Below are 12823 nucleotides of genomic sequence, written 5' to 3' on the forward strand. Positions count from 1 at the left end.
TTGAACATCTGTCCCCTATCATGAAATGGTCCAGGAAGCTGCGGTACTATCACGGTACGTGTGGCCTAAATTGATAATGTAACACATGAAACTATTTTCATGGACTTTGGTAAATACGTGTATTGATAGTAATTGAATCTATGCTAAATGAGTCAGTGCTGCTTCAATCGTTTTAAATAATTTAGATGAATTTTTTATTTATTATTTTCTCCCTTGCAATCTTTATTGTTATAAATAAATGTATGTCAAAAGTGGAAAATTAACTATTTTACCTCCTTGCATCAAGTGTTAAGAATTTGAAGGTATTCGTGGATCAAAGTTCCTCTTACAAGTCATAAAGTACCAAAAGCTGTTGTTTAATCTATGAAACCAACATCCGGCAGTTGAGATTAGAATACCAATTACAAACGCAACATCACAGTATTACCATATTTCCTACAGTAGTGCGACGAATGTACTTGTGCAGAGAAACGGAGGGGAACTGGCGGGGGTCGGGCGACGCGGGCCGCGTAAGGCAAACACGCTTAGTTTGCTTTACCTAGCGCGAAAGGACGACGCAGTCGTACTTTTTGTGTAATAATTTTATTATACATAGGTACTTACATATTCTATTATGGCGCGCACAAACTGTTCCGTTTACGGATGTAAATCTACATTGAAATCCCAGAAGGAAACAATATTTCAGAAAGATTGTATTACCTAATTGTATCTGTTGAATTAAAATCAAAGCTATGTATATGTTGTCCTCATTATTTTCTAATCAGATTGTACATCCCAATGCGAATGCATTACTTAGTTAAATGTTATAAATTATAATATGCAATTAAGAACATCCAAAAATAAAGTGTCCACGTAAATAATATTTATCTATAATTATATATTTATGAACAAATAATTACATCAGATTTAATAATCGCAATTATTTTGAATGTACATATGAACAAATGATTTCATCATAATATTAATAATCACAATTGTTTTATTTCCCATTTGTTGCAACCCTAGCGTATTTTCGTGTGGCAGCGTAAGTACCTACGCTGGCGGCGGCATCGCGCGACATCAAAGGCGATTCCTTACTGTAGGAAATAATATTGTAATACTGTGGCAACATCGCAACGAAATATAAAAAAAATGTGTGCGTGTACTAGAGTACACACGTAAGAAGTGAAACTTCTTTATGACCTTATTTTTCAAAAAATAATTTACTATCTACAGTAATATTATAAAGAGGAAAACTTTGTTTGTTTGTTTGTTTGATTGATTGTAATGAATAGGCTCATAAACTACTGGACCGATTTTAAAAATTCTTTCACCATTCGAAAGCTACATTATCCACGAGTAATATAGGCTATATATTATCACGCTAAGACTAACAGGAGCATAGCCACGCGGGTGAAACCGCGCGGCACAGCTTGTATACAATATTACAGAAATACGTTAGTCTAACACGCTCGTCGTTTCGCTCCTTGCTACCTATTTAAATATTTACACCAGCCGCTGCTGCAACTCGCTCGCTTCGCTCGCTCGGCTCGTGCGGTAGTTCAAAAATCAAAAGTTAACCTAAGATGCTCGTCGCTTTGCTCCTCGCTACCTATTTAAATATTTACACCAGCCGCTGCTGCAACTCGCTCGCTTCGCTCGCTCGGCTCGTGCGGTAGTTCAAAAATCAAAAGTTAACCTAAGATGCTCGTCGCTTTGCTCCTCGCTACCTATTTAAATATTTACACCAGCCGCTGCTGCAACTCGCTCGCTTCGCTCGCTCGGCTCGTGCGGTAGTTCAAAAATCAAAAGTTAACCTAAGATGCTCGTCGCTTTGCTCCTCGCTACCTATTTAAATATTTACACCAGCCGCTGCTGCAACTCGCTCGCTTCGCTCGCTCGGCTCGTGCGGTAGTTCAAAAATCAAAAGTTAACCTAAGATGCTCGTCGCTTTGCTCCTCGCTACCTATTTAAATATTTACGCCGGCCACTGCCGCGACTCGCTCGCTTCGCTCGCTCAGCTCGTGCGGTAGTTCAAAAGACCAAGGGAGACGCCAAATAATTCGAGTTATATAGAGTTTTCAACTTATAAAGGATTTCGACTTAGGCGGATTTTGATTGGACATAAAGAGTTTGAGGTTTATTCTTATAAATATTGAATTCACAAAATCATAATTGAACACCAATCAAGCAAACACGTGTTAACGTGAGTCATAGATTTATTATCGTATACTCCTAAAATGTTTTCTAAGAAACAATACTGTACTTACATTGTCGGCAAGTTCTTAAAGGCGGTAACTTATTTTTGTTCGAACAATAGAGGTAATAAATATAAATTCCTAATGTCGAAATCTCGAAACAGTCAGAAATTAATGACGCACATAGTATATACATATTATGACAGAGGTTAAGCTTAAATAACTTGAAAAATAAATAACATGATCTCGCCCACGTGTTGGTGTTTTAAAAAATTCAATCAAAAACTGAGGTTAACTTTAAATACAATTTTAGAAAAATAAATACCACAATCAACATTCAAGTATTAGAAAAAATTGATACCATAATTCCACCCACGTGTTAGTGTATTGAAAAATACAATCAAAAAGTGAGGTTAATCATAAATAACTTAGAAAAATAAATACCATTATTACACCTAAGTATTAGAAAAATAGATGTAATTACTTATTTACTTTTTTTAGAAATTCACTGGAATTAGAATTAAAACAAACCCTTTGATTTTGCTGATCACTTTAATATAACATGTATAATGTATATAGTCACGAGTACGGCGTAACGCAAAAATGTCACGAGTACGGCGTAACGCAAAAATGTCACGCGCGCGGCGTAACGCAAAAATGTTACACAAAATTTTTGTCCACCCCCGATAAAGAAGTTTCACTTCAAAAATCAATTATTATAAAAAAGAATTAGTAAAATGAGTTTTAACTACGTCCCATTTCAGCACGTGGAATATATTAAAATTCCTTAAACTAGTTATAACTAGTTCTTAGGTTTGATCTATTTAAAATCTGAAAATTTAAAAGCAACCTGCGTCAGAAACATCTATATTCAGACGGGACGGGCTTGACTGGTCAATTTTAAGATAATGTAGATCAAATGAATAATTGATGTACAATGATAAAAAAAAACTAGTTTAAACGTAATTTTGTAAATTAAAACAATACATTAATAGATTACGCATTTTTAAATTACAAGAAGCGGTAATCAAACGTATAAATTAAGCCAAATGAAACATACTTCTAACTCAAATAAATTGTTTTGAAAAAGGTTGTAGATAAATAAAAAACCAACAAGAAAAAAAATATCACTAAATGAGTCTTGAAAATGCATACAGTACCTATTTTGAAATTATTGAAAATCTATTTTCTTTTTGGAAAAACAAAAACAAAGACACAAATTAACATCATCAAATAATTTCATATTTTATTTATTTAGCTAAAACGATACAGAGATTTTGTTGTTTATCGACCCAATTAAAATAATTTAGTAAAATGCAAGAGAAAAATTCCGGAACTCAATTAAGTATATTATCATTAACCTTTTAACTTGAGATTATATTTTTAAAGTGTGTTTAACTAAACTGCCTGGCTGATAACGAATTTGAAACAATATAATATGTACTTTCTTTTAAGCTATTACATAGCTTCTATCGCGGGCCTTGAGCGCGGGGACCGGATCTAGTAATTTCGGAATTTCGTAACGAAAAAACCTCACGCTCCCCACTCCGACGGACACGGAGGTGTGGCTTGAAGGCATGCTATGCAATAGCTTTACCGCGGCAGTCCCCGAGTGCCACACGTCTTTTTTTATTTCTGTTGTTTATTGTATCAAATATATTTTTTTCTTGCATACTTAATATATATATAATATATTGGATAATGCTCAGACAATATCCCAAGATTAATTTTGATTACATCCTATTACCTATCTTTGTAAAAATCCATAAAATCTCGACGATTAAAATATCTACTTAATTCAAATTAACCAATCTCACAGATAAATTTGTTCGATAAAAGTTTTAAATCAGATAAAACTTTTCGAGTAGTTTTTATTACACAAGTTTTGATTTTTAAAATTATTTCGAAAATTAAATGAAAAAATAAGCCCGGAAAATGCAGTAAAATTTTAACCCGACAAAGCTTTTCCGAATCACAAAAAACACAATTATTAGTAGGTACCTACATAATTTACCTTTTTAATTTCCCTTTAAAGAACAATTACCGCTTATCTATACTAAACAGTTTATCAAATGTTAATTGGGTACGACTAACGAGTAAATCCAAATCGGTTACAACATACATACCCCAATAACCTACACCTCTGAACTGGGGACCAAGGGCGATTTCCTCAAATGTTTTGATTGATTGTTTTAATATATCTTGTATCGAAAATAGTAAATAGGTTATTAGTTAATGCCGATTTATCTTTATTAACTAGCTTTAGGCTATGGCGTTGCTCACATTTTTTAATAACAAGATATAAAAAATATTATAAAACCAAATATGAACATTGAACCTGACTTCAAATTTTATTTATTTATTTAACTCTTTAATAGTTGTACAGATAGGTAATCTTAGAACTACTAATTATAGATAGAACAGAGTACCTACAACTATTTTGGCGGCCTTATCACTTAAAGTGATTTCTTCCAGGCAACCACGGTAAAAGGTAAACAAGCAAAATGATCACTATTGGCGGGACGAGAACAGAAAAAGAAATTTACTTATTAATTAATTTTTGCCGCCAAAAAAAGCATAACTTTCCTTCTGACGCAGTCACGTAAAAAAAACGCAATATATCTCAGATATTACAGCATTCCACGAATTCACACAAAAATTCATTAAGTTTTTGTGTGAAAGGGCAACAATCTCCCGTGCATAAACTTTCACATTTTTAACCGACTTCAAAAAAAAGGAGGAGGTTATCAATTCGGCCGGTATGTTTTTTTTTTTTTTATGTATGTACACCGATTACTCCGAGGTTTCTGAACCGATTTACGTGATTCTTTTTTTGTTCGATGCGGGATGGTGTCGAATTGGTCCCATAAAAATTTTATTCGGATAGGCCCAGTAGTTTTTATTTTATGAGCATTTTTGTCTGTATTTGTAAATGTTGCAAGTGCAAGTTTGAAGTCGGTTGTTTTTAACGCAGTTATCACTTGTCATATAACAACAGCAGTTACTAATGACGTTGTGGTGTTTAAATGATAATATTGTATCTATAGTATATTTCCTAAAATAAATAGCTGCTTAAATATTACCCATCACTTAGTAAAGATCCCATCAAAATCGTATCAGCAATTTCGACAGTTAATATGATAAATTATACAGGGTGTAATCGTTAAGTGTGCACAGGCGATTTTTCCGTAAGTATTACAGATAACAAAAAACTTTAAACTGATATCGAAAGTACTTAACCTAATGAGTAAAATGACCGTAATAAATTTTTAAAAATAAATCGAGAAATATCAAAAAAATTATCTTTAAACCCTCCCATACATTAAGTATGAAATATGAATATCCCATATACATTTAATATGAAAGATTTTAGCTTTCTTTTTCTTTTTTGGTTTTCTGCTTTAATTACTTCGCAAATATGAGTGGCATTTTCCACGCTTTTTCCGGACATTTTCACGCATTTTCCGAATATTTTCCGGGGATTTTCCGAGCATTTCCCTGGCATTTTCCGGGGATTTTCCACGCATTTCCCAGACATTTACCGGACATTTCTCAGGCATTTTCCGGGGATTTTCCAGGCATTTTCCGGATATTTTCCGGACATTTTCACGCATTTTCCAGGCATTTTCCGGATATTTTCCGGACATTTTCACGCATTTTCCGGACATTTTCACGCATTTTCCGGACATTTTCATGCATTTTCCGGATATTTTCCAGGCATTTTCCACGGTTTTTCCGGACATTTGCACGCATTTTCCGGACATTTCACGCATTTTCCGGGAATTTCCCAGGCATTTTCCGGGGATTTTCCGAGCATTTTCCGGGAATTTCCCAGGCATTTTCCGGGGATTTTCCGAGCATTTTCCACGCTTCTCCCGGACATTTTTACGCATTTTCCGGATATTTTCCGGACATTTTCACGCATTTTCCAGGCATTTTCCGGACATTTTCACGCATTTTCCGGATATTTTCCACGCATTTTCCCGACATTTTCAAGCATTTTCCGGATATTTTCCACGCATTTTCCGGACATTTTCAAGCATTTCCCGGATATTTTCCAGACATTTTCCAGGCATTTTCCGGGAATTTCCCAGGCATGTTCCGGGGATTTTCCGAGCATTTTCCGGGAATTTCCCAGGCATTTTCCGGGGATTTTCCGAGCATTTTCCACGCTTCTCCGATTTTCCACGCTTCCGAGCATTTTCCGGGGATTTTCCAGACATTTACAGGCTATGTCAGGGAAATGTCTGGAAAATACCCGGAAAATGCGTGAAAATGTCCGGAAAATGCGTCGAAATGCCTGGAATATCCCCGGAAAATGCCTGGGAAATGTCCGGAAAATGTCCGGAAAATATCCGGAAAATGCGTGAAAATGTCCGGAAAAACGTGGAAAATGTCACTTCAAATATGCGAAGTAATTAAAGCAGAAAACCAAAAAAAGAAAAAGAAAGCTAATATGGGATATTCATATTTCATACTTAATGTATGGGAGGGTTTAAAGATATTTTTTTTTATATTTCTCGATTTATTTTTAAAAATTTATTACGGCCATTTTACTCATTAGGTTAAGTACTTTCGATATCGGTTTAAAGTTTTTTGTTATCTGTAATACTTACGGAAAAATCGCCTGTGCACACTTAACGATTACACCCTGTATAGTAGATGGATAAAACTTAATCATCTCTAAGAAGTTTAATCCGAGCAATTTAATAAAATGAAAAATCATGATACTTAATGTACGAAATAAATTAGAATTTCGGTTTATTTCCATCCTTTAAACTATTAATATTCTGGCACATGCAATAAAAAAGAGAAAGTATTTAACTCATAACACACTACGCCTTTCTTTCCGCAGCCAAATCTACGAAGTTTACCATGCGTTTAAAAACAAGGATATACATTGCTTTATTCGTATGCAATAATCAAACATGCGCTTGTGCGAATTCTTATATAAAGAGTAATGGACTGCGTTGTGTCTGTAAATCCGTACGATGTCATAATCATTGTTCTAATAGCTTATGCAAATTCGTCATGTCAATGAACCCTATTTAATGGAACTGCATCTGAGAAAGTTATTTTAAAACGAGGGTGACCTATTTAGGAGATATGTGTTTAAAATTCTTATAATTTATTGTATGCAGAGGTAACAAACTTATAGGAATAATTTAATAGATAATGTGAAATGTGAATTTATGTCATCCGTTTTCAGGACAAAACAATTCTATTGATTATGATTAGATTATATCATAAAAGATAACTTGAAGACGAAAACAATTTGTTTAAAAACAAAACATTTAATAACTCATGAAGTAAAATAGTAGAAATTGTGTTAATTCGTTACGTTTTTTCATTGAAGTGTTCTTCTAGAAACAGAGTTTCTATGAGTCACTTTATTTGTCTTTAGAAAAAAAAATGTTTTAATATATCATTTATTTCTATTCAATGTTTGCATTATATCATGAGTAAGCAACGAGATGAATTACTGTAGAATCAAAAGTTTGTTGATACACTACAATAAAACACGTTGAGAAAGAATAGATTACTAGTTTCAAGAAGGTGCCTATACATATATGGTGTCTTTATTAACTTCATTTTAAATTATCCAATATTTTTGTAAATAATTTCTAGGCATTTAATTACATATGCGTGAATTCCTGTTTTTGCCTGGACTAGATTTTTTATTTTATCTTTTACGCTCCTCTTATCTTGGAAATAAATCGTAAAACCACGCTAATATTATAAAGGTCATTTTAATTAAATTATAATGTTGTATGGCCTATACCTACCGCTTTACATATTAAAATAAAAATTAATTGGAACAAACACTAGAAAAACGGAAGAAGTAAAATAAATATATGACAAAATATAATAAATTACAAGTGTAAGCGAAGAAAGTCGCGGAAAGAACTTAGTTTAGAATATTATTTGTATAATCGCCGCGGAAGTATCAGCTAAGTAGTATTTAGGTGCTAACAATCTTTGCCAATATTTTTTTTGGAGTTTTGATGTTCCTAATTATATGAATCGTCGCAGTTTAAAATGTAAAGCAAATTATAGGTAAGTGGTTTTCTGAAGCACTTGTTACGTCGATGTTATTTTTAAAAATGAATAGTTTGTTTATCATTCTAACATAAAATGTTTATCAAAAACCACTTTTTATAAGCATATTAAGTTGCCAGTTATTAAATCATAAATTCAATTTATGCACGTATTTTTTGCACAATTTTTTTTTAATCGCCGACACAGATCTCAATAACTTGTGTTTTTAATAATTATCTTAAAAAAGGTTTAAATTTACGGTTTTTCTATATTAAAATGACAACAGTATAAACAATTCCTTGACCTAATATAGTGTAATTTAAATGTTTATCAACGAATTTTAGTTTTATTTTAATTACTTAAATAATCATTTAGAAAATCCGTGAAAAACAAACCATATTCATTATGGTATATTAATTCAATTTCATGGTTAACTGCGTATAAAATAATTCATGAATTAATAAGATGATTCTGCTGTTTTTTTTTTTCATGTAGGAGGTGATTTATAATTTTTTATACCTCCTTCAAATAATTCATAGTAGGTACCTATCTATCCATCGATAAATTTTGCAGGCGTAGCGTAGGTACGATAAACTATAATTTGCATTTGAGTTTTAAAAAATCCTTAAAACATAATATTTAATAGGTGATAACAAATATATTTTTTAATCTATTTTTTATTTATCTATCCAGCAAACTTTATAGAACACTAGATTTCCGCCTGCGGCTTCGCCCGCGTTTTCAAAGGAAAACCCGCATAGTTCCCGTTCCCGTGGGATTTCCGGGAACTATGCGGGTATTTTTCAAAAATATGTCATTTTTCTGAACGCCCATTGTCTGAAATTTAACTTACCGTCATAAATTACAAAAATGATAATCAATTATTTTTAAATATTTCTAAAACGATTGAATATTTAAAGTCCATAATTTAAATTATAAATATTTTAAAAATTTCGCCTTTACTATTTAATAAATCCAGAAGAAACAGTAGCAATTGAGAGCACTCAATTGATTCATCCATGAATTATGCCACAAAGGTCTAACCAACCGGGAATAAAAGTATACTCACGATTCAAAAACACCACTACACACACACCAATACAATTTAGTTCCTTTTTAGTTAAATGTTTATGATAATAATATAAATATAATATAATAAGTCGGAACCGGCACGCGCGACTTTCGCTCCGTGAAATGCGTGACGACTTACTGCCAGTTAGTAGGGTACTAACTACTAACTATGGAGTATTCAGTATAGGAAGTTTGTACATGTGTTGTTACATGCATTTGTGAAGCTTATCCACGAATTACGCATGAGCTTTACCACATTATTAGAGTATAGTAATATCAATATAAAGCTGAAGAGTTTGTTTGTTTGTTTGAACGCGCTAATCTCAGGAACTGGTCCGATTTGAAAAATTATTTCGGTGTTAGATAGCCCATTTATCGAGGAAGGCTATAGGTTATATATCATCACGCTAAAGACCAACAGGAGCTGAGCAATGCGGGTGAAACCGCGCGGCACAGCTAGTCACAGATAATATAATAACTAGGTATAATATATTATCTGTGCCTATGGGAATACATGATGTGCAAGGGCAGAATGCACATTATACTGATGTTTCTTAGTATTTCTTGGAGAAAGGAAGTGTACAGTTAACTGTACGAGTTACGTTTTATTTGTTTTGATTAAATTGTGTGTATATTTAATTAAAACAAATATTCAATAAATTTATAATAAATTGCAAACTGGTTTGAGGACGTTCGTTGATAATATATAGATAATAAATATGGCTGAAAATTCAAAGTTATGATACATATTATGTTAATTTTTATAGGTACATACGTAATCTCCAATAGTAACAATTATTCTATAAGGCTAATTTATTTTTAATTTCAAAAAATTTAAATTACATACTTCTAAAAGATATTGGTTATTTTAACGATTTTTAAGAGAATTTTCGCATTTTCCTAATTATTCTGCTTGTGCTTACAAAAAAGTAATTACGTTTTTTAAAAAATAAAAAGGAATGCATGTCAATTATTTTACAAATATATGCATAGGGATTGGATATCCCTATACATATATGTATTTGATATTATATGTACCAAACATATACCAAAAGTATTGGTACTAATATAAATATCCTTGCTATAATTTATTTTACCAATTCTAAAATGTAAAATTGATTATTCAATGCTTTATTATAGATCTTTAATCGGTCGGTTATATAAATAATACATTATTTGATTATATAATTTGTATTAATGTAGAATATATAAACTGAGAATATGGCCTTAACTCTAATAAGTGCATGTTTTAGCTATCTGTTACTTTACTGGTTCAACGACTATTTAAGTTTTTAAACTACAGAATTTTAAGACATCTTTAGCTGAAAGCACGCGAAAATCCAAATGGATTTCCCGTATTTCGATAAGGTACCTTTCCCTCTAATTGTAGTATTTATGTAATTATCGTATTGCTGTTTGTATCTGTATGTATGTATGTATATTTGTATGTGATTATTATATTCTGTATAATATTTATGTATATGTGTTACTATATATATTATTGGTTAAATATTTATTACTCATGATAACTATTGGCTCATACTACCGAAGTTATTATATTTTTATCCTTTACCCGACGGTTGCCTGGAAGAAATGGCTTATAGCCATAAGGCCGCCCATTGTATATCTTTTATTGTGTTTTTTTTTTCATTTTTGTATTTCCTTGATGTGTATACAATGAAGAATAAATAAATAAATAAGGTAAGAGAATTTAAATGTATCTTACAATAACAGTATTACAAAGACGAAAGATGGGATTTCTTGTTAATTTGGTGCGATTTAATAATAAAAAAAAAATATTCGAACAATTTACAATATTACTGGCTTAAATTCTGTATTTAACATCCTGTATAACCTCACATCCTTCCTAATATTAACCACAGATAGTGTAATACACTATACTAGTACTATGGGCACAGATAATATTATAATACCAATATACCAAGACCATTTATTTATTTTTTTAAATCTTTATTTAATAAGAGAGTTTGTCGTTTGATCATACTTGATCATGTCACTCTCAAAAATAAAATCAAAACAAAACAGATTATTCTAACAATAAAGCGTAAGTACCTAATAATTATCTACCGTCTACTTAAACCTAAGGATATCTGCAATTTTAATTAGTTTTCTTGCTTCTTTTGAAGTCGACCATTAAATTTATGAAAGGAAAATGTATGAATAACATTTGAACTTTTTAATTCATCTTTATATATCACCGGTCTTTTTTTGTAATGAATTATTAAAATTCGAAAATAAACGTTATTATTATGCATTTTATATACCTGCACACGCGTTTATTATACTTTTTAATTTAATCATTTAAATATTTATAATGATAATGATATTTAAAGAATGTAGAACATCAATGCATCAGTTCAATGCATTTATTATTTATGATATTTTATATTAACTTATGCAAAAGGGAAACAGACAATTAAACCATATACCTACCTTATATAGGTACAATAAAGCTGAAGAGTTTGTTAGTATGAACACGCTAATCCCAGGAACCACGGGTCCGGTTTGATCTTTGTAAAAATAAGATTCCTGTTCTATTCAAATGTCAAAGATTCTCACAATAATAATGTACTGATAACAGAACTACATTAGTATTAAAATAAATTTGTAATATATTATCACAAAATTACATTCCAAGCAAGATTTGAAATATATTATTATGAATCTATTTAAAACAAGACATCAATTAATTATCTGTGTACGTAGAAATATAAAACAAATTGATCTTAAAATAAAGTTATTTTGTTACTATCTGGTTTCCAAAGACTCAAAAGAGATTGAAAAATAAACCTAGTATTTTCTAGTGATTGATTTTACGCGAGTATTACCTATAATACATTTAGAAATTAAAGACTTTTAAACGGATTTTTAACGCGATTTATTCATTATATTATTTATAAACCTATTTTTATTTTTATTTTGAATGGTTTTTAATTCTTTATATGCTGAAATTGATCGATTAAAATAATCGTTGACATGAATATTCACTTAAAAATAATAATAAAATAATCTACATGGCTATCGGGTCAGACTCATTTTTGGTAAGGATCTCTAATTTTTTTGAAAACGCCTATGTTGCTCAGTGAAGATGCAGCTTTCTAATGGTGAAAGAATTTTTGAAATCGGTCCAGTAGTTTATATGCGTGAAAACCATACATACATAATTACAAACCTTTCCTCTTTATAATATTATAGTATAGACAAGCTTTATTATTCTTATCAAGTAAAAGAAAACCTTCAAAACATTACGAATAATACAACAGATGAAATAATTATATATGTATATAAAACCCTTATTATTCTAATGAAGTAAAAAAATACATTTAACTAACATAATTTGAACATGCCAAAAACCACAAAGAAAAGCCTACACCTATATTGCTAGCCAGCGTTTCATTGTATATTTTTAAACTATTCAGTTAATCACAAATAATATAATGCTAGACTAAGAACGTTATATTGATTTTTCTCACCTGATATTCAATATTTAAGTAGCAAATATTACCACAATACAG

At 31.2% G+C, this 12823-nt stretch overlaps 1 protein-coding gene across 1 annotated transcript in view; it reads right to left on the reverse strand.

Moving 5' to 3' along the window:
* LOC149908759 (ATP-binding cassette sub-family G member 1-like) overlaps positions 1 to 9440 on the reverse strand; it is a 46424-nt gene extending 36984 nt beyond the window's left edge. The window contains exon 1 of the mRNA XM_090120337.1: positions 9286 to 9440. The gene's annotated coding sequence lies outside the window, so the exon portion shown is untranslated. The remainder of the gene's footprint in view (positions 1 to 9285) is intronic.
* Positions 9441 to 12823: the final 3383 nt, after the last annotated feature.

Source organism: Colias eurytheme, chromosome 4 (assembly GCF_061535395.1).
Source record: "Colias eurytheme isolate Ceu_HAF_F1 chromosome 4, ilColEury1 Martin Lab GWU primary, whole genome shotgun sequence".
NCBI classification, from domain to species: Eukaryota; Metazoa; Arthropoda; class Insecta; order Lepidoptera; family Pieridae; genus Colias; species Colias eurytheme.